This window comes from Pan troglodytes, chromosome 3, assembly GCF_028858775.2.
Source record: "Pan troglodytes isolate AG18354 chromosome 3, NHGRI_mPanTro3-v2.0_pri, whole genome shotgun sequence".
Classification (NCBI taxonomy): Eukaryota; Metazoa; Chordata; class Mammalia; order Primates; family Hominidae; genus Pan; species Pan troglodytes.
Genome location: NC_072401.2, coordinates 25,563,105 through 25,583,476, shown reverse-complemented (window position 1 = coordinate 25,583,476; position 20,372 = coordinate 25,563,105). Strand labels below are relative to the sequence as shown.

At 45.8% G+C, this 20,372-nt stretch overlaps 1 protein-coding gene across 4 annotated transcripts in view; it reads left to right on the top strand.

Annotated features, from left to right (window-relative positions):
* SEPSECS (Sep (O-phosphoserine) tRNA:Sec (selenocysteine) tRNA synthase) overlaps positions 1 to 10,627 on the top strand; it is a 53,304-nt gene extending 42,677 nt beyond the window's left edge. For 3 of the 4 annotated variants that reach the window (XR_010156495.1, XR_001716799.3, XR_001716802.4), the window contains 3 exons: positions 6,427 to 6,555; positions 6,639 to 6,860; positions 8,664 to 10,627. The gene's annotated coding sequence lies outside the window, so the exon portion shown is untranslated. The remainder of the gene's footprint in view (positions 1 to 6,426; positions 6,556 to 6,638; positions 6,861 to 8,663) is intronic. The other variant, XR_001716801.3, reaches the window with a different exon arrangement.
* The last annotated feature ends 9,745 nt before the right edge of the window (positions 10,628 to 20,372 follow it).

Genomic DNA, 20,372 nt, shown 5'->3' with positions numbered 1-20,372 from the left:
CCATGACCACATTGAGGAGCAGAGGTCCAACATAGTTTGTCATCTACATATTTATTATGTTGTACTGTTTGTCTCTCCCTCTCTGGCTATAGCATAAACTCCACTGAAGCAGAATCTTCGTTTTGTTCACTCGTGTATCCCAAGCACCTAAACAGCACCTGGAGCATGACAGACACTCAAATATTTATTGCATGAATGATTCAATAGGTATTATTAAATATTTATATAACTATGTATGAAATCCCATCATATCTGATTGAAACTACTCAGTGGTTTTCCATCTCTCCTAGAATAGAGCTCTAAAAATTTTACTTAGGTGGTAGACACAAAGAGGTTCTGTTCAGATCTTGCACAGAAAGACTCTACCCAGCTGCAAGGAGTGTGCTTAGCTGACAGCCTCCCTACTGTTAGCTCCTTCAAGGTTAGCTCAAGCCTGTCTTTGAGCCAAAGTCATGGCCTTCAGCCAGTTTCTGAGCAAGGCGCAGATATAAGGGCCTAGTCATTTCCACCCAGTGCGGCTCTGGAGCTCCCTGCTGGGCTATCGGACACTTGGTTGGGTCTGCATCACAGTCCAAGGGCTCCCCCTGCCCTGGCCTGCTTCCCCTCTTTTCTTTTTCAGGTGTTACTGCCCAATAAAACTTTTGCTGTCCTAACTTTGCCTCAGTATGTACCTTCCAGAGAATCCAACCTTCGATACCCGTGGCCAACAGAATGACCTACACCCTTCTGCACAAATTTCTACTCATTCTTTTCTCCCTTGCTCTAAACATGTCTACTAAACCCAATTGCATCCACTTGGTACTATTCCAGTGACACCAATCGTCAGTAAGGTTCATTAGCCTCATGAATCTTTTCTGTGTTGGCTATCGCAGATTATGCCATTGTTTTCATCTGGCATCATTTTTTTAGCTATTTAATGATTTTAAATACTAACTACTGTTTTGAGGAATGGTTCATGACTCAATGATTTAGCACACCTTTGATAAGTGGTCCATATGCCGTGAGAAGGTGAATCAGTTGTTCAGTGACCAACCTTCAGGAAGAGGTTTCTCCTGGGCACTACAGTGATCACAAAGTGAGAGGGCAGACTTCAACCCTGGCTCTGCCACTTAGTGGCTGAGTGATCTTGCACAAGTTACTTTTGACTCATCAGTAAAATGGGGATAATATCTCACAGGATTGAAATAAAGATCAAATGGAAGAATCTATCATATATAAAGTACTTAGCAAAAAGTCTCATATATAGCAAGTGGTCTGACAGTAGCTATTATTAAATGAATCTTATTTAAAATTATTAAATGGTGGTTAAAAATAAACTGGAAAAGATCTTCAATAAAATAGCACCAGAAACAGTCTTTGTAAAATGTAGTTGTGTTTGTTGGCCTATCTTTATTAAATCCCATTCGTTCTGATAAAGAAAGAAAATTGAGCCTGGAACTCTCTTCAGAGCGCTTGGCTTCAGTGGCCTTTTTGGAGGTGGCCACTCGCTCCCCTCCTCTTTTCTCCTGCCTGACTTGCACTGTTGGATTCATTTCTTTGTCTTAAGGCTTTTTAAGTCCTGTTAAACGCAGATGCCTCAGGAAATAGATAACTGCTATTTATCCTTATTCGTTGGTGACATCTTACTTTGGATGTATTTATCAGATGTTTCCCTAAGAGTGGGCTTTTTGTTAAAAAAAAAAAAAAACACACTTTTTGTTATAGAAACTTTCAAGCATATACCAAAAAATATGATGACGCCTAGTATCCATTAATCAGCTTTGGCACATACCAGGTCCAATCTTTTTTCACCTACAGCACCAGCCAGTCCTCCCCTCTATCACTTTAAGCAAGTCTCCTCATCATTTCTGGGTGTAGCTCACATTTCAATATGGGTCACCAAAGGAAAGGAGTCATTTTTGTTTTTTAAGTCACAATACCATTATCACACCTGAAAAATTTAACAATAATGTCTTGATGTCGTAAAATATGCTGTTGGTTTCATTTCTGTAATGACCTTCCTTTTACCCGTTAGTCAGGATGCAAATAAGATCCTAAGGGTAGATTTTAGTGGAAAAAGGGTAAGAGGAGGGAATCAGGAAGCATTAGGAACCAGTGACAATTACACAAGTGTGGAGAGGGGAGATTGAAAGTACTTGAGACAGTGTTTTCATTTTGTTTTTTTTTTTTAAAACAACTTTCCCCTGGGTTAATAAAACTGGATTTACAGGAGATGTTTATGCCTCCACACAGGCTCCCAAAGGTCTTTCAGGATGCTGGAGAAATTATAATTTGACAAGCTTCAAGTTTTGCTGGTTATCGTGAGAAATGGACTTGAGTCCACATTGGTGTGTAATAATTCACTTTCAATGCCAACTTTCCCAATATGAGGCTTTAAGTTAGAACCCCAAATAGGATTAGTTCTGTAATATGCTGGTGGTGGGGTGGTAATTGTTGTAGCTATATAGAGCTTTTATTCTAAAATGGATTGAAGACAAAGCAAGCTATGCTGGGTTCCCGCTAGCCAGGCTCAATGAGCCGAGAAGGCAGAGCGCCATCTCAAAACCAGTGTTCAAAGGAAAGGGGGGCAGAGAGGCACCCCCGGGGTGGAGCAGAGGAGCTGACTGTGGTGCTCCTGGTGGAAGAGTCTCTGATGCGCTTCATGGATCACATGAGAGAGATGAAGGAGCTTTCTGGGAGAACTTGGAGCTTCTGACCAGATCAGAAGCTGAGAGAGGTCTATTCCCACTCCTCCTTCCAAAAAACTTGGTCATGGGCAATCAGTGGGGCCTTTACACCACAGTGGCAGAAGATACTTTTAGTTAGAAAACTCTCAGACAAACCAAACCAAACCTTACGTTGGAGACATTAACCTGGAAATGTAAGATCCAGAGTCCCTAGGAATCCATTAGTCTTATGAAATTCCCCATTTTAGCTCTCCCAGGTAATAAAGCAGATTCTGAGAATGGCAACCCAAAACCACACAGCCCCTTCAGGATGGTACTGAGGCAGGTCTCAGGCTGCAGCCAGCCACAGGCCCATGACGGCCAGGGGCAGGTCTGAAGGAGGTAGGGAAACCTTTTGCAAGACAAAAAGTTGATCCAGAAAACGTTTTCCCAGTTTTTGGATCAACTTTTCTTTTTTCCCCCTATAAAATGCATCGATTTCTTCAGTTTCCAGTGCCTCTCACCACATCCAGTTGATGTGCTGTTCCGTCCTTGCCTGGTGACTCAGACCTTCCTGGGATGGGAGAGGTGGGGGTGGTGGCAAGCAGGAGCATTTGAACAGTAATCCCTGCTAACTTTTCTTGAAGGCCAGTAAAAACACTCATCAATTTTTATCTTCTAATTAAAAGCAAATGGACCTTTTAACATTAGGAAATTCAGCATTTTTTGGGTTTGCATTTATGATCATTGTCTATTTTCCATTTATTCCCATCTATTTGCAATAAGTGTATTTTGGGCCAACTTGGTTTATGCTGTTCCCAGGGAAAAAAAAGTAAAACCCACAACCAACCAAACTGCTTTATAGATCCATCCCCATGGAGCCCAGAGCTTCCTAGGCATGAAATTGACTGACGCACACAGAGGCAGCAGGTGCGGGGCCACATGCCACTTGCCGCCTTTTTTTTTAGTGTGTGTTTATAATCAGTAAATGGCTGTAGATGTTTAAATGGTTGCCTAATACTGATGGAGAGCGGATGCCATTATAACTTGAACTTGTATTGCCATGCAGATGGTGGAAATAAACATCCAATTCTGCACACAGTTTTGTTTGTTTCTCACTTTTAAAAGATCAGCTGAGTGTCAGGCATCCATGGTGCCAACAGGGGGGCTGCGCCTGTGGGTGGGGAACGATAGGAAAGCTGGGCTGCTGTCGGGTTCAGATTGGCTTTTGTGCTGACAGTCAAAAACAGCAGGTTCCCCTGTAAGTGGGAGGGGGTTCATGGCAGCAGTGGACTCCACCCCGGAGTTACCAGGCAGCAGCTCCAAATACCCCTTCACAAAATCAAAACGTGTCTCCAGAAAACTTAGCTCTCGGGCTCTGCTGCCTCTCACCCTTCTCCATCGTAGAAGGATTCCAGCCCTAACCATGCCTGCTGGAACTCTTGCTACACCTTCTTTTCTTTCTCCCTTCTCTTTCTTAAACACCTTGAAAAATGGAGCTGGTTGGACACAGTGGTGACAACATCTGATTCGGTTTCACCCTCCTAGCATCTCCTGTCTGTCCCTCGAATGCCCATTGGTCTCCTACATTTTGTGGGACCTTAGCAAATATTTCTTGAACAAATGATCAACTGATTTGTTCACACTCTAGAAATAACCAACAGGGTTTAATGATAGCCTAGTCCAGAAATATTTGTTTTAACAGATTTGGAATAATCGCAGAAATGAATCTCCATGAAATTTTGCAAATCAGTGAGCAGAAAAGAGCAGAGTGAATTTGGGGACAGGGAAGTCTTCCTAGTACCTTAAAATTGCCTCATGGAGGAAGCCCACACCTTGGGAAGAAGCCCAAACCTGGGAATGCCCTGCAAGCCATTTCTCTGGGACAGTGACACTGGCCCCAAATGTAAATGTTTTAAGAGATGAATCCATGCTTCAGGGTCAAAGAATATGCTCCATGGGGGAGCAAGGGGCACAGGGTTTATGACAAAGGCCATTCCCAACAGGCTTGGTCTGTTTTATTAATGAATCCTGCAAAAGCAAGGCAAACCCGCCTCCACCTCCTCAAGTTGGCTTCTTTCCTTTATACCAGCCCTCTTTCTCTGAATCATTTCCATTTCTGTAGAGTGCTTTCTGGATTACAAAATGCTTTCATGTACATTATTTTGTTTTCATCTTCTGACAGTTTTAGGAGCCAGGCAGGGCATGATGATTATCCTTATTTTGCAGTTAAGCCCCAGAGAAGTTTGGTGATTTCCATGGCTTGTCTTGTCTGGCGTCATTCTGAGGGTAAGGTCTGGAAACCCTGACGCTCACAGTTCTGATGCCAGCTTTGGAGCTTTCTTGGAACATTAAAACGTGGGGTAGGAGCCTTTGCTTTAGAGCGGGGGTGGTCAGCAAACTTTTTCTGTAAAGGGCCAGGCAGTAAATATTTTAGGCTTTGCTGGCCGTACCATTTCTGTTGCAACTACTCGAAAGCAGCAGCAATCTGTAAATGAATGGGCATGGCAGTGTCCCAATAAAACTTTATTTATGGACACTGACATTTGAAATTCATATAATTTTCATGAGTCGTGAAATATTCTTCTTTGGTCCTTTCCCCCCCGCCCCACCAATCCTCTAAAAGTGTAAGAACTATTCTCAGCTCATGGGCCATGCAAAAATAGGCAGCTGGTTGGATCTCACTTGTGGGCTGTGGTTTGCCAACCCTCCTTTAGAGCTGGTTCTGCTGTTTATCAAGTGTGTAATCTTGGATAGGTTCCCTGGATAAACCTCAGTGTCCTCAGCTACAAGATGGGAAAAGTAAGGAGGAGTTCCTCCGTCAGGGACTGGGGGATGCGATGGAGTAACTGTGAAGTGTTTAGCATGATACTTACGTAGATCACTCTTGGGAGTGGGAGGTGTCATGATAAGATGATGCTGAGTCCCTTGAAGTTGTTTGTCCTCCCAAAATATACTGATAGGGGGTGCTTGTCACTGTGTAACAACCTCAGCCTTTTTTGCACTTGGTGCTAGTGAAAAGTTGAGGGAAAATCCAACCATGCCCACAGGACAGAAATACCTTTTTTTTTTTTTTAAACCAAAGAAAAGCCTTTTTACAAAATAGCAACTCATCAGGGACAAGAAATGTCCAAACTAAATGAGAGCAGGCTGCACGTTGGACCTGCTGACATGCAGCCAGGGCAAGGTGCTTCCCCACTCTGGCCTCCGTTTCCTCCTCTGCATAAGGAGAATTTTGGATTTGGTCCTCTCCCGGGTCAGTCCACCTCTTAACACTCTGTCATGCCAGGTGATGACCAAAATATCTAGATCCAGAATTCATGTCTGCAATGTTCTTGCTTTGCTAGCAAGGCCCCTGCCACCAAGAGGAGATCACACGTTTTCTAGATGTCCTTTTTTACTTCCCCACAGGGTCACTGGGGCTTCCCTGTAGGTGAGGTCCTTGGGCAAGTCTACCTCTCTACACCTCAGTTTCCTCATCTGTGAAATGGGGATAATAACAATGGTCTCAACAGCACGGGGTTGAGGGGAAAACGAAATAGGATGCTAGGTGCAAAGTGCATAGCATGGGACAAGAACTTTGCCAAAGTCAACGAACAGCTCAATGTTCTGCACTGGTGCCCGCCTCCATGCTCAGGTCCTCAAGAGACCCATGACGGTCTTCCCATGATCTTGGCTTTGGTGTTAGTGATGGCGGTGAGGAATCATCTAGTAGCCAAGTAGGACCTTTTATTCCTGAGGACTAATGAGACTGTGAACTTTGCGAATCCTCCACTCCTAGCAGCCAGAAGACTCAGCCCAGGCCAGAGGTCGTGGTCTGTGGGGCTCTGGTGGTCAGCAGAAGAGGCCAGGATAGAGCGAGACGGATAATGACCGTGAGCACAGAAAGCTGCAGAGGAGCAGGATCCAGGTAGGAGCCAGAGTCTGTCCACTCAGCATGTGTGAACCTGGCCTAGATTTGCCCAAATCCAGCTCCCTGCTCTCCCCTTTCAGAAGCAGAAGCTTGTGACTTGGCACCTGTTTCCGGAACCCACTATGGCCCAACCTTCTCAGAAGATTTTGCACCTTGAGCCAAAGAGGATGCAGGGCTCTTGGGACCCAAGAGGCTGAGTAGGGCTCCTGCCCTCCCTCTCCGGCCTGAAGTTTCCCATTCATCAGCTGGAACCTTCACACCTGCCCAGAGGACTGCTGACTCGCACTGACGGTGGCCACAAGGTGACAGCTTGTGTCCTGTGGGGGTAGATGGTGATAACCATCTGGTAACCAAGCAGATGAAGTCCTGGGGTGATGAAATCTTAGGAAGTAAAGAAGATTGGTCTTGTCCTTAGCCATCCTCACTCCTTTGGAGCAAGCCCCCAAAGTCCCTGCCACAGCAGGCCCTAGGCATGGAAGGGATGACTGATGACAGTGTCATTGTCAAGGATGGGTATGCCAAGGATGGAAGAGTGGCTGCTTCTGCCTTGCACCATTCCCCTCTCCTGAGCCAGCCTCCTTCCTACCTTTTGACTCCCTCTCAGGCAGTAGTCACAGCCTTCTAGAGACGAAGCTGGCGCAAATCACAGGTCAGCTGGCCTGCAGGGCAGTGGGAACCCCCAGTGTGTGGGTGGAAAGGGCGGAGGCGGGCTGGACCATTTATCTGTCTGAGAGTTACTGAGCACTGGCCAGAGACTGCTCATTTCTTCTCAATATTTCCTCCTGTCCCTTAGAATCCTGACTTTAACTGGGAATAATGCTGCCCTTCCCGGTGGGAATAACACTGCCCTTCCCAGTGGGATAAGCTTCCTAGCTGATGTAACCATGCATTAAGATTAGGCCAATGAGATGTAAACTGAATTATTGTATAGAACTGCTAGAAATTTTCCCTACAAGAAAACTGGTATGCCTTTTTATGCCTCTTTGTGCCTTTTTGTTCCTGACACAGAATTCAGATGTGATGGCTGCAGCTTAAGCAGCCATCATGGACCATGAAGTAGACACACTAAACCTGCTGCAGGAGCAAGGTGGAAGGAGTCTGGACCTCTGACAATGACAGTTTCACAAAACTTTTCCTGGGGTGTACGCCTCCAGACACCTCTTATTCCTGAGAGGCAGATAAACTGCTCCCTTTTAAAGCCGCTGTTGTTTTGAGTTGATCTGTTACACATAGTCAAACCTGATCCAAACTCAAAAGAAAAAGCAAAAAAACCTGATCCAAACTGATTCAAGTCCCTGCTGTGTGACAGACACTCTTCGAGGTTGTGGTGACCCAGCAGTGAGGATAGGATGGTCACCAGCAGAGTGACCATAGTGCCTGCCCTGTATAGCCACATTCCAGTGGAGAGAAAGCTATATATGAGGAAACAGTAATTTTATGAATAATTGGTGGCATGAAATAAAACAGGTGATATTGAGTGAGACACAGTTCTGAGACTGTCTCATTTATTAACTAATCTAATTTTCATATCAATTCTGTGAGGTGGTGACAATTATCATACCCATTTTACAGATGAAAAAGGAGGCCCAGTGGGTAGGTAATATTGCCTGCATAAGGACACATGCCAATGAGCAGAGGAAGCAGCATGTGACTCCCAACACTCAGCCTCCAGAGCTCACCCTTCTAGCAGCTCCCCCAACTGCTTCCATAGCAGGGTAGAGAGAGGAACCACTTCCCAGGAACTGTGGCCTGACCAGCGCTGGGCCCTCTAACTGATATCAGTAGTCTTTTTTTTTTTTTTTTTTTTTTGCCCAGTCTGGAGTGCAATGACGCGATCTCAACTCACTGTAACCTCCACCTCCCAGGCTCAAGCGATTCTCCTACCTCAGCCTCCCAAGTAGCTGGGACTACAGGTGCGCGACACCACGCCCGGCTAATTTTTGTATTTTCACTAGAGATGGGGTTTCACCATGTTGGCCAGGCTGGTCTCAAACTCCTGACCTCAAATGATCCGCCCACAGCCTCCCAAAGTGCTGGGATTACAAGCGTGAGCCGCCGTGCCTGGTCCTATCCAGTAGTCTTTATAACAACGCTATTCCCTTCAGGTTGATGATTCCCTTTCAACATGATGATCCTGGGGCGTGAGACTTAGTGGTGGCTGTCCCCAAGAGCACGCCTGGCAAGAGTACCAGCTGGAAACTGCATGAGCTTTCTGGGATGAGGCATGTGGCCTTTCTTCCATTGCCTTTTATTGGTAACAAGTAAGTCACAAAGGCTGGCTCAGTCTCAGGAGGAGGGGACACAGACTCCCGCCTTTCTCAAAGAATGTATAGATTTGTTTAGAACCATCACATGAATCAGTGAGACGTGTGCTCAGTGATGGTCACTGGGTGGGGAGGAAGCAGTTGGAACACAGACATGGTAGCTGGAGCTCAAGCAACCATCTTGGACCATGAGGACTCCACGGACAGACACCAGGAGCCAACAGCACTGCACAGACAATAGTGACCATGCACAGTGAGTAGAATCTCAACCTGACGCAGGTGAGTCCTAAGAGCTGAGGAGGCCTTGTGTTGCCCTGGGCATCAATACCAGTGGTCAGTGCTGGCTGGGTCTCCTCCCTGTCTTATGAGAGCTCTGTGAGCTGCCGACCACGGCAGCAGCTGACTTGGGAAGCACCAAGGGGCTGGTCCAGGGCAGATGTGCCCAGGCAGGTGGAGGTGTCTGCATGGGGCAGGGCTAGCCCTGGAGCTACACTGGCCCCTAGGTAGGCCAGGTCGAGTGAGCTGGTGTGATCACCAGTGGGTTGCTTCTAACCATTGACATCTTGGAGAGGGAGGTTTTGAAGTCAACTTTGCTTTATAGAAACCGGCCCAATTGCAGGACAGCTTTCTGGAGGGTCCCAAAAATTGTGGTATTGCCTGAGGTCTGGGGAGTATGGACCAGGGCAGGAGAAACTCAGGGACTTGTTCCAAAAGTCTTCCAATTTCTCCCACAGCCGTCACCCCAACCACCACCTAGGAAACAGGAAACCACTCCCCGAAGAAGAGTCAACAGATGGTTCATGGAACAACAAACATAGGAACACTTGCTATTCAGTAAGGGCCTAGGCTTTTCCTATATTATCCTATGTTATCTCCTTTCACCTTCACAACAGCTCTGCAAGAGAATATCACTATTCACTTTCTACAGAGGAGGAGACTGAAATTCAGAAAGATGAAGTCATGTGCCTAAGATCACATGACAAGTGGCAGAGACAAGCCTGAAAGCCAAACCTACCTGGCCGTGAATCTTGTTTTCTTTTCTCTGCCCTATCCTAACCCTCACCTCTAGATATGGCACTGGGAGTTGGGCTTGGACACGCTCCAGGATCCTTGAGTGACAGCAGAAATATGTCTGCGGCTGCCTCAGGCCATTCAATAGTAAGCTCAGCTGGTTCCAGGACAAATCCTGTAGGAGGGGAGCACTCTCAATGCTTGGAGGCCCCATGGGGGTTCCACCAGACGCTGCCCAGACCATCTGCAGCCAGGACAGCAGAGGCGGGGGCCCAGCAGCTGGGAAAATGACTGTGGAACGATTTCCCAGAAAAGAATAATGGAAAATGGGGCTTATTAGTGGGGAAAAGTGAAGATTATGCAACTAAAGGACTGGATTTTCCATACGAAGGCTTCTCTCCCTGTCTCTCATTCTTCATCTTGCTTTGATTGCCAACAAAGCCCTGTCTTTTTCTAGACTGAGCAAATGGTTTGTCCTCAATGCTTTCTTGGGAACACTTGGCCCAAAACTCACCTTGGATGAGACCTGAGAACACAACAGCAGGGGAAAGGCTCTCGGCCCCGGGCATTTTGCCTTCTTAGACACAAAAAGTGTGAGCAGACTCCATCTTAGCATGGCTTGGGTTGCAGAGGCCCCATAAGAGAACCATGCTCCATGAACATCCTCCTAAGTCCAAAATCCTCTGAAAACCTAAAGTTTAAGAAAATCTGACCCGACTCCAACTACGCGAGGCTCTTTCTAGTCTTTGTTTATCCCACATTGTGTGAATATACATACCTTTTTGCTGCAGAAATGTCAATGTGTGTTTGCGTACAGGAGGCTGCCCTCATGTGGGTACAATGCCCCACAGTACCTCCTTAAAAACCCCCAGATTTGGAATATGAAAAACACCTGGTCCCAAGAGGATCAGACCAGGAATTGTGAATCCATATCAGAAAAATGCATATTCTTCTTGTCCTTCTCTCATTCTTTCTTTGTCCTTTTTCTCTCTCTTTTCTCTCCCTTTTCACTCCTACTCTTATTTTTAAAATATTCTGCTTCTTCTTTACCTTCCCTTTCTGCTTTTCATCTTTGTAGTTTTTGTTGTTGTTGTTTTTTGAGACAGTCTTGCTGTGTCACTCAGGCTGGGGTGCAGTGTTGCAATTATAGCTCACTGTAACCTTGAACTCCTGGGCTCGAGCAATCCTCCCCCCTCAGCCTCCCAAGTAACTGAGACTGTAGATGCATGCCACTACAACTGGCTTATTTTTTTACTTTTTGTACAGATGGGGTCTTGCTTTGTTGCGCAGGCTGGTCTTGAACACCTGGTCTCAAGCTATCCTTCCACCTTGGCCTCTCAAAATGTTGGAATTACAGGCATGAGCCACCACGCCTGGCTTCATCTTCGTAGCTCTTTGGCTCTCGTTTTCCTCCTATACACACACGATCCATCCATCCACCTAACAGATGTGTACGGTGGCCCTGGCATGTCGCTTGGCCATGCAGATACAATGGGGAGCCAGTGGGCATCTCCTGACCTTAGTCTGGTCCTGAGGGTGAGTCTAGCTGGGGAGCCAACAAGGAAAGAGACGATCTTCAGGCCATGCGATGGGAGGGAGGATGGGGGAAGCCTAAGGAGCTAAGGCAGGAAACACGTGGAAGGAGCACCTTACCCAGACTCGGGGCAGGATGGAGCCTAACGGGGACCTTGGAGGTGCCTTTATTTCCTCCCAGCCTCACAAGCTTTCCACCAAAGGCACCACAAATAAACACACTAGCATGTTATCCCTGCAACACAGCATCTCAACGCCACGTCCTGGCCTTCTCTTCTGCCAGCGAGCTCCGCCAGTCCCCTTTTCTGTAGGGCCACGGTCAAAGGCTCTGGAAAGGTTTCCCAAAAGAAGGGAATCTAAGAGGAGAGCTGGAGGATTTTGTTAACTGGAATTTTCTTTTTTTCCTCTTTATCATGTGATATTCAGTGTATTCGTTTCCTAGGGCTGTGTAACTAAGTACCACAAACTGGGTGGTATAATCAACAGAAGTGTATTACCTCATAATTCTGGAGTCTGGAAGCCCAGGTCAACGTGTCAGCTGAGCTGGTTCCTTCTGAGACTGTGAGGCAGCATCTGCTCCATGCCCCTCCCTAGCTCCTGGTGGTTTGCTGGCCGTCTTTGGTGTTCCTTGGTTTGTAGATGCATCGCCCCATCTCTGCCTTCATCTTCCCGTGGTGTTCTCTGTGTAGATCTGTGTTCAAATTTCCCCTTTCTGTAAGGACGCCAGTCTTATTGGATTGGGCCCACTCAACTCTACTGTGACCTCATCTTAATTAATTACATCTGCAATGACCCTATTTCTAAATGAGGTCACATTCTAATGAGCTGGGAGTTAGAGCTTCAACATGTGAATTTGAGGGGACACAATTCAACTTATAATATCAAGTCTTTTCTTGGAGTCACAATGCTTCCAGGGGAGAGTCTTTGGTCCTTACCATCCAGCTCCATTGGATCTGTGGCTCCCAAAAGGACCGACAGGGGATGAGTCAGGAGGCAGGCAAGGAGCCGGGTGGGCTTTCCCGCTGCAGAGTGAAGGAGGCAGCAGCCCCGTGACTGATGCTCTCAACCAGGGGGAGGCTGAAGGAGGCAGGGAGGCCAGGGCTGGTAGAGGAAGGCTCGGGTTCCATTAAGGCTGGGGCCAGTCGGGGCGCTAGAGCTATCTCAAAGGGCTTTAAAAACAATTGTTTGATGCAAAACACTTGAACAGAAAAGAGAAAATCATATCCCATAATTCCACCTGCCAATCATGAAGGGCTTTTCAAGCTAAGCTCAAAAAAAGTGACAAGGAACAGATCAGTGTAGCATGGTGGTTCAGGACGGGGGTTGCATGGCCGGCTCTGCCACTTATGAGCTGTGTGACCTTGGAAAAGTTACCCTCTTTGTCCTTCAGTTTTCTCATCTGCACAAGAGGGTAAACAGCTGTACCTACTGCATAGAGTTGTTGCGAGGATTCCTTGTGAGCCTATAAGCAGCAAGTGTTGAAGCCCAGAACAGACTATAACCACACTAAGTCTGCTTTTAGCTTTTTCAGAGAAGCTTACCTTTAAAGCAACTATTTAGGGAACAAGCAAACTGATCCTTCGGACCAGGAGGACAGTGAAAAAATGTCTAGTTCCTTTAAATTAGTACCATCCATGTCCAAAGCTCAGCTAAATTGCACCCCAGGACACTGAAAAACTTGCTGATATGGCCATGGAACTGCTGTGAGTATTCCCTGAGGAACCACGAGGTATGGGAGTGGCATGAGAGAGCCGGCGATGGAAAGAGCTTTTTTAGTTCCCTTTTAAGGAAAAAAGGGTAAACTGCAGAAGTTCCAGACGGGAGGGTGTTAATCCCTTATAAAATTGTTAGGCAGTTTGGCACACTGGTAGAAGAAAAGAGTAAAAATCACCCAGGACTCTCACGGGCTCACTGGCTCTTTTGGGATGTGGTTAATATGGATTTGCGAAATGCTCCAGACCAGGTGGACCTTGATCTTGTGAGATGTTATCAGAGACCCTCACATTATCCTTTTAGACAGGAAGGAGAAGTGTGATCTGGCACAGATAGGTCCATTTGTCTTTGGTTGTAGGCAAAGGATGTTGAGTAACAATCAGTTTGAAAGGAAGGTCTTAAGAGTTGAGTCCTGGGTTCAAAGGTCTCCCTGTTGCCTTTTAGAAATGGATAACATCCTTCCCAGCACTGGATCGAATCTCCTCTCCCTCCCCACCCCTCTGAATATAGTTTTAACGTTTTCTTGTTTGTTTGTAGAAACACATTAAAATACTAACAACAAACATAGGATAATTTTGTATTTGCATTTTTTTTCTTAAATTTCACTCCAGTGGTGAAATGTATCATCAAAATTCAAGCCATTTGGTAATCATTTCACATTTCAGGGGATACTGAAGTCCTGAGTCTTGCTGATGAAGAAGGAAGCTAGTTGGCCAATAGGCGTTCTTTTTTGCTCATGTTTTTTCACACACACACAAAACAAAACAAAACAAAACAAAACAAAACAAAATAAAACAAAACAAAAAACCACCATTTTCATGCTTAATATCAACTATGTGCCCAGCACTGTGTTAGAACCAAGAGACTCAGAATCATAAAATCAGAAGGAACCTGGAGATTTTTGAGAACAAGTGCAAAAGCTGTTTTCCTGATAATACAGGACTTGCAGAAGCATTCTCATGAAAGCTTTTGCTATACAGCCATCCTCAAAAGGTTTGCAAGCTTCCTTACCCTTTGTGCTGGGGTTTTACTTTTGAAATAAAAGCCGATCTCCTGGGAAAGGCCATAAAGACAAAATTGCAGTCCAGGCTTTTTTTTTTTTTTTTTTTTTTTAAAGCAAGGAAGAATGTTCAGAGAGGAACTCCTGAATGATTATATTCATCCAACCTCTGGGAAAAAAACCAAATAACTCCCTTCCCCTCCTCCAACAACTACAAAACCAACTGGCCCCAGGATGAGGAAGGCTGGCTCGTGCCCTATCTCAGCCAGGCCCTTTCCTGGCCCTTGCTGCAGTGTGTGTGGTGGGCCCAGCTGTGTACACTGTACCCGGCATTTCATGGGGAAATTTGTTCTTGTAAGTGGAGTGGAACAGAACATGGATCATAACCGTGACAAGCCAGGAGCTGACATCCCCCAGAGTTTCCCAAAGCAGCTGCTTTCTGTTCCTTCATAGTACTATAAAGTGTGTTTTCTAAAAATGATAGGCCAAATAAAAAAGAGAGCTTCTCTTCTTCTCACCTAGTCCATTCCTCACCCCTCACTCACTTCCTTTAAGTCAGATCTCAGTTCCATCCATCAGGAGCTGGCCGAGATTGTGTAGGTAATCTAAAGGGAGGTGTTTACTGAAACATGGGGTCGCCCCAAGCTGCTGGGAGTTTGGGAGGTCAGTGTCACATGGTTTTTGTACAAATGCCTGAAACTGCTTTACAGAAATAAGAGCTTCATCCCATGTGCTTTGACCAGTGGCTCTTGATCCTGGCTGCCCATTTGTAGTACTTTGGGAGCACTGAAAAAAATCTGGTGTCTGGGCCCCCACCCCAGACCCAGTGACCCAGATCTCTAGGGGTTGGCCTGGATCTCTGTAATTAAAAAAAAAAAAAATCTTTCCACTCTTTCTTTCCTTCCTTCCTTCCTTCCTTCCTTCCTTCCTTCCTTCCTTCCTTCCTTCCTTCCTTCTTTCTCTCTCTCTTTCTTTTCCTTCCTTCCTTCTTTCTTTCTCTTTCTTTCGTCTTTCTTTCTGTCTTTCTTTCTTCTTTCTTTTTTGAGGCAGTCTCGCTCCGTCACCCAGGCTGGAGTGGAGTGGTGCGATCCGAGCTCACTGCAACCTCCGCCTCCTGGGTTCAAGCAATTCTCCCTCCTCAGCCTCCCCAGGAGCTGGGACTACAGATGTTCGCCACCATACCTGGCTAAGTTTTGTATTTTTAGTAGAGATGGGATTTCACCTTGTTGCCCAGGCTGGTCTTGAACTCCTGACCTCAGGTGATCCACCCACCTCGGCCTCCCAAAATGCTGGAATTTATAGGTGTAAGTCACCACACTTGGCCTCTTTCCAGGTATTTCTGAACCACTTAGGCAGCAAGAGCTCGGAGTTCAACATCTGAGAGACCTGGGCTTGAAACTTGATTTCACTGCTGACTTGTGAGGGGGCCCTTGAGAATGTTTCTTAAATTTTTTTTTTGAGGCAGTTTTCTCAGCTATAAAATGAGAGATCATAGTAACTACCTTTGAAGGTTGAAAGGATTAAATACAATGTTAGTGCTTGATACATGGTAAGTGCTTAATAAACATTGGATGTTAAGATGATTATCATGGTTTTGAAGCACTGCCAGGTGCTTGTGGATTTGGACTCATGCTCTCTGTCTCACAGCCTCCTCCCTGTGCTGTGGGCTGGATTCGAAGTAACCAGGACCCATCTTCTCTCTGTGTCTCTGCTCTGCCCATGAATGTATTGGGCTTCAGTCTCAAACTGAACACAGGACAGTGGCTCCACTCCTATCACCTCTTGTATTGAGGATGAGAGCAGAAGAATGAAAATACCGCAATAGCCTTGCAGTGTATAATTGGCTCCAGTGGTGTCATTGTTCTTGACCAATCTCCCTGGCAGTGAGGGTGTGAGGCTCTGACTGGCTTAGGACTGCATCACATGGCCCATCTAGAGCCAGTGATGAAGTACAAACTGAAGAGTATGGGCTGGAGATTGGGGAGGGAAACCACAGTTGGGTTTAGTGGATGCTGGGGCAAGCACCGTAATGCTTGCCTCCTACAACCTGGCTCACCCATTGTTAGTGATAACTGTGCAAATACATAAGACCACTTATTACAGGAGTGGGATGGGAAAGAAGATGTTCAAAACCCTGTGCTATAGCTGAGGCTGATATCTAGCTGGTATGCATCAGCAGGGTGCATTGGCCTGTGTCTACTCTGTTGGTTGCCATATTGCTTTTTAATTCTTTCAGTATTTCCTCTGCCTATAAGTACAATGACTTCCTGGATGCTCCCTGTACAGATTCTAATCTCTCTTTGTTTATGCTCGTCCATCTAGCTGGTGTCATGTTCCTCCCTCTATGTGCATGTGCACCCATCCAAATCCTACCTACTCTTCAAGATCCCACTCAAATCCTCCTTTTTCAGAAAGCCCCTTGCTCCCTCACTTCCTCCCCTGACAAAAGGAAATGCATTCAGGTTTCTAGCACTTTCATCTATGTCTATTTTATAGCATGCATCACTTTCAATCTTGTACAGTTATTCTAGCACATGCCATTGCTTTCACTACTAGCCTATGACCTTCTATAGGGCTAGGTTTATTCAGCTCAGTGCCTTCATTATTGTGATCGTTAATTTTATGTGCAATAGAGACTCGGAAGGGTGAGGAGGTGGAAGTGGGGAGGATGAAGAGAAATTGATGAATGGTTACAATGTACATTATTTGGGTGATGGGTACCCTAAAAGCCCTGACTTGGCCACTGTGCAATTTATGCATGTAACAGAATTGCACATGTACCCCATCAATTTGTAAAAATAAAAAGGATAATAAGCAAATAAAATGTTATCTGTCAACTTAGCTGGGCCATGATGCCCAGCTATTTGGCCAAATATTTTTCTGGATGTTTCTGTGAGGGTGTTTTTGGATGAGATGAGCATTTAAATCAGTGAACTTTGAATAAAGCAAACTGCCCTCCATAATGTGGGTGGGCCTCATCCAATCAGTTGAAGGCCTGAATAAAACAGAGACTGACCTCCCATGAGCAAGAAGGGACTCTGACAGCAGATGACCTTTGAATTCAACTGCAAATTGTCTCTTCCTGGATCTCCAGCTTTCTGGCCCACCCTCCAAAATGTGGACTTGCCAGCCTCCATAATTTTGTGAGTGAATTCTTAAAATAAACCTCCCCCTTTACGTATGCACATCTTATTGGTTCTGTTTCTCTGTAGAATGTTGGTGAACATAGTTACCTAGTGGAGTGCTTGCAAAAAGTAAGTCTTTGTGGATAAGTGAATGAATGAATAAATGAATAAACGGATCCTTATGGCCCTTGGGTGCTCTGGATCTAAGGGAAAGCCTGCTTTTTTAACTGCAGCTGATGGGATTATGTATGGAAACAGGCTTTATAAAGGGTAGAGCTTCACACAGATGTTTGTGGTTACAATTGTTACTTCTCCCACCACTGTTACTACCTTGATTGTGGCTACTGGTTCTAGAACTTTGGCCACTGCTGGCCTTCAAGTGGTTGGCAGCTCTTGCCCTCATGGATAACCTGACACCTTATTCCAAATAACCTCCACCCCATCCTCTTTCCCCAGCTGCCTAATACTGACTTGGTCAACTGGTGTTTAATTTCCTGTCTCCCTTCCCTATCTGGGCCACACCGTTTGAAGTCGTGCCTCAGTTTGTTGGAAGAAACCCATGAGGAGGGGACCTTCACTGTTTTCTTTTTCATGAGTAAATCATGGATCCATTGAAGAACTGAATGAACTAGCAGCTAGACGTGGGCTTTTTGCTAGTGTGTCTGGTGGTAGGAGAAACCAGTTCTCCAAACTCAGTGTTTTTGCCAAGACATGTTACTTTCGCCACTGAAAAGCCTGTGCTGAATGAGAACAGTTTCTGAAACCAGTGACAAGCCCCAGATGAGAAATTGCCCCAATTTACTGCAAGTCCAAACAGCTTGGCTCCGAGGAGTGGGCTGGCACCACATTTGAAGAACAGCTGTGAGATCAATTTGGGTATGGGTTTATTAGTCATGAGCTGGGTTTGGAAGGGTGTCTATGGGGAGAAGGGTCTTGGACAGGGGACACAAACTACTGTGAATAATCCTGACAGCCACATGTATCGCTCGGGAAGATTTCACTGCCTCAGCTGTGCCTCGTCAGTTGGCCAGTTCAACGAAGCCTCAGTAGATAAGAAAGAACAACCCAGGCCCAGGGCCAGCCGGCCAAATCCCAGCCTGGCGTTGGGCCCGGGGTTGATGATACATATTGTCAGATGGCAGTCCCAGCCTCTGAGATTCTCACGTTGGAAGACAGAAGCCCAGGAAGGTCATGGAGCACTTGTCAGGTTACAGGAGACCCATGAGTCTTTCTGGGGTACAAGTGTTTCATCTCAGAACACAGCAGGAGGACAGCAGCCACAACAAAGGGACAAACAGTTATCAGATCCCCACCATGTGTCAGCCCCACTCCTAACCTCCATGAACTGAAATCCTGCAGGGCAAATAGCACGCAAGGCAGTGTGAGGAGTATCAGGATTCCCAAGAGGCTGCTCCATCCTCTGAGGCTGTTAGCGTCCTGGTTGGGCTTTGGTGCTGTTTTGCTTTCTCTTTCTTTTCTTTCTCTCTCTCTCTCTTTCTTTCTTTTCTTTTCTTTCTTTCTTTTTTCGTTTCTTTCTTTCTCCTCTTTCTTTCCTTCTTTCTCCTCTTTCTTCTTTCTTTCTCTCTTTGTTTCTTTTTTTCTCTTTCTTTCCTTCTTTCTTTGTCTCTTTCTCTCACTTTCTCTTCTTTCTTTCTTTCTTTCGCTCGTTCATTCGTTTGTTCTGCTTGCAAAGATAATGTTTGCATTCTGGCTCCATGCTGTTGTAGAAAATTCAAAAACAGAAAGGTAGAAGGAGGAATGTGCTGGAAACCAATTATTTGAACATTCTGACATCTAACAGATGACATCTTCGACACCTTTCTCCTATGTATATACTCACGTAGACATTTATATGTAATTTTACATAATGAGAATTTTTGGTTTCCTAATTTGCATTTTTTACTCAGCAATGTCATACAGAGCTTCCTCCAACAATAACTATAGATACACACATCAACTTTTTATATTATTATTATTATTTTGAGACAGAATCTTGCTCTGTCTCCCAGGCTGGAGTGCAGTGGTGTGATCTTGGCTCACTGCAACGTCTGCCTCCTAGGATCAAGCAATTCTCGTGCCTCAGCTCCCCGAGTAGCTGGGATTACAGGCGTGTGCCAACACACTCAGCTAAATTTTGTATTTTTAGTAGAGATGGGGTTTCACCATGTTGGCCAGGCTGGTCTTGAACTCGTGACCTCAAGTGATCCACTTGCCTCAGCCTCCCAAAGTGCTGGGATTACAGGCATAAGCCACCATGCCTGGCCCACCTCAACATTTAAAAATTTTAAATTTATTATTATGATGATGTATTTTTTGAGACAGAGTCTTGCTCTGTTGCCCAGGCTAGAGTGCAGTGGCATGATCTCGGGTTCAAGTGATTCTCCTGCCTCAGCCTCCTGAGTAGCTGGGATCACAGGCACCCCTCACCGTGCCCAGCTAATTTTTGTATTTTTAGTAGAGACGGGGTTTCACCATCTTGGCCAGGCTGGTCTCGAGCTCCTGACCTTGTGATCCACCCGCCTCGGCCTCCCAAAGTGCTGGGATTACAGGCATGAGCCACCATGCCTGGCCTATTTATTATTTTTATAGAGACGGTGTCTTGCTATGTTGCCCAGGCTGGTCTTGAACTCCTTGCCTCAAGTGATCCTCCCACCTCAGCCTCCCAAGGTGTTGGGACTGTAGGCGTGAACCTCCAAGCCTGGCTCACATCAACATTGTAAATGATGGCTTAATTTTCTGTTACATGGCTGTGTCAAAATAAATGGACTCAGACACCCATGGATGGACTCTTAGGTTGTTGCCACTTTTTTGCTCTCAGAGACCCCAGCAGAGTGATCCTCTCTGCACCCATCCACTCGTGGACATCCTCCTGCCCATTTCATTTCTACTCTGTGCCTAGTACCTAGCACCTGCCCTGTGTCTGGTAGGTTCTCCATAGATGTTTGGGGAATAACTCAAGCAAACAGCTTCATGTCCTCGTTCTGTTATCTCCTTAGGAAAAGTACCTAGAACTAGAATTTTGGGATCAAAGGGAACAGACATTTTAATTTTGGTCACACATTGCCCCCTTGCCTTCCAGAACAGTCCTGCCCACTTAACGGTCCTCCATACGTTGTCGGAGTTCCTCCTTGCTCCACCGCAGCTGGGTCTTCTCCTTTATTTCAATCT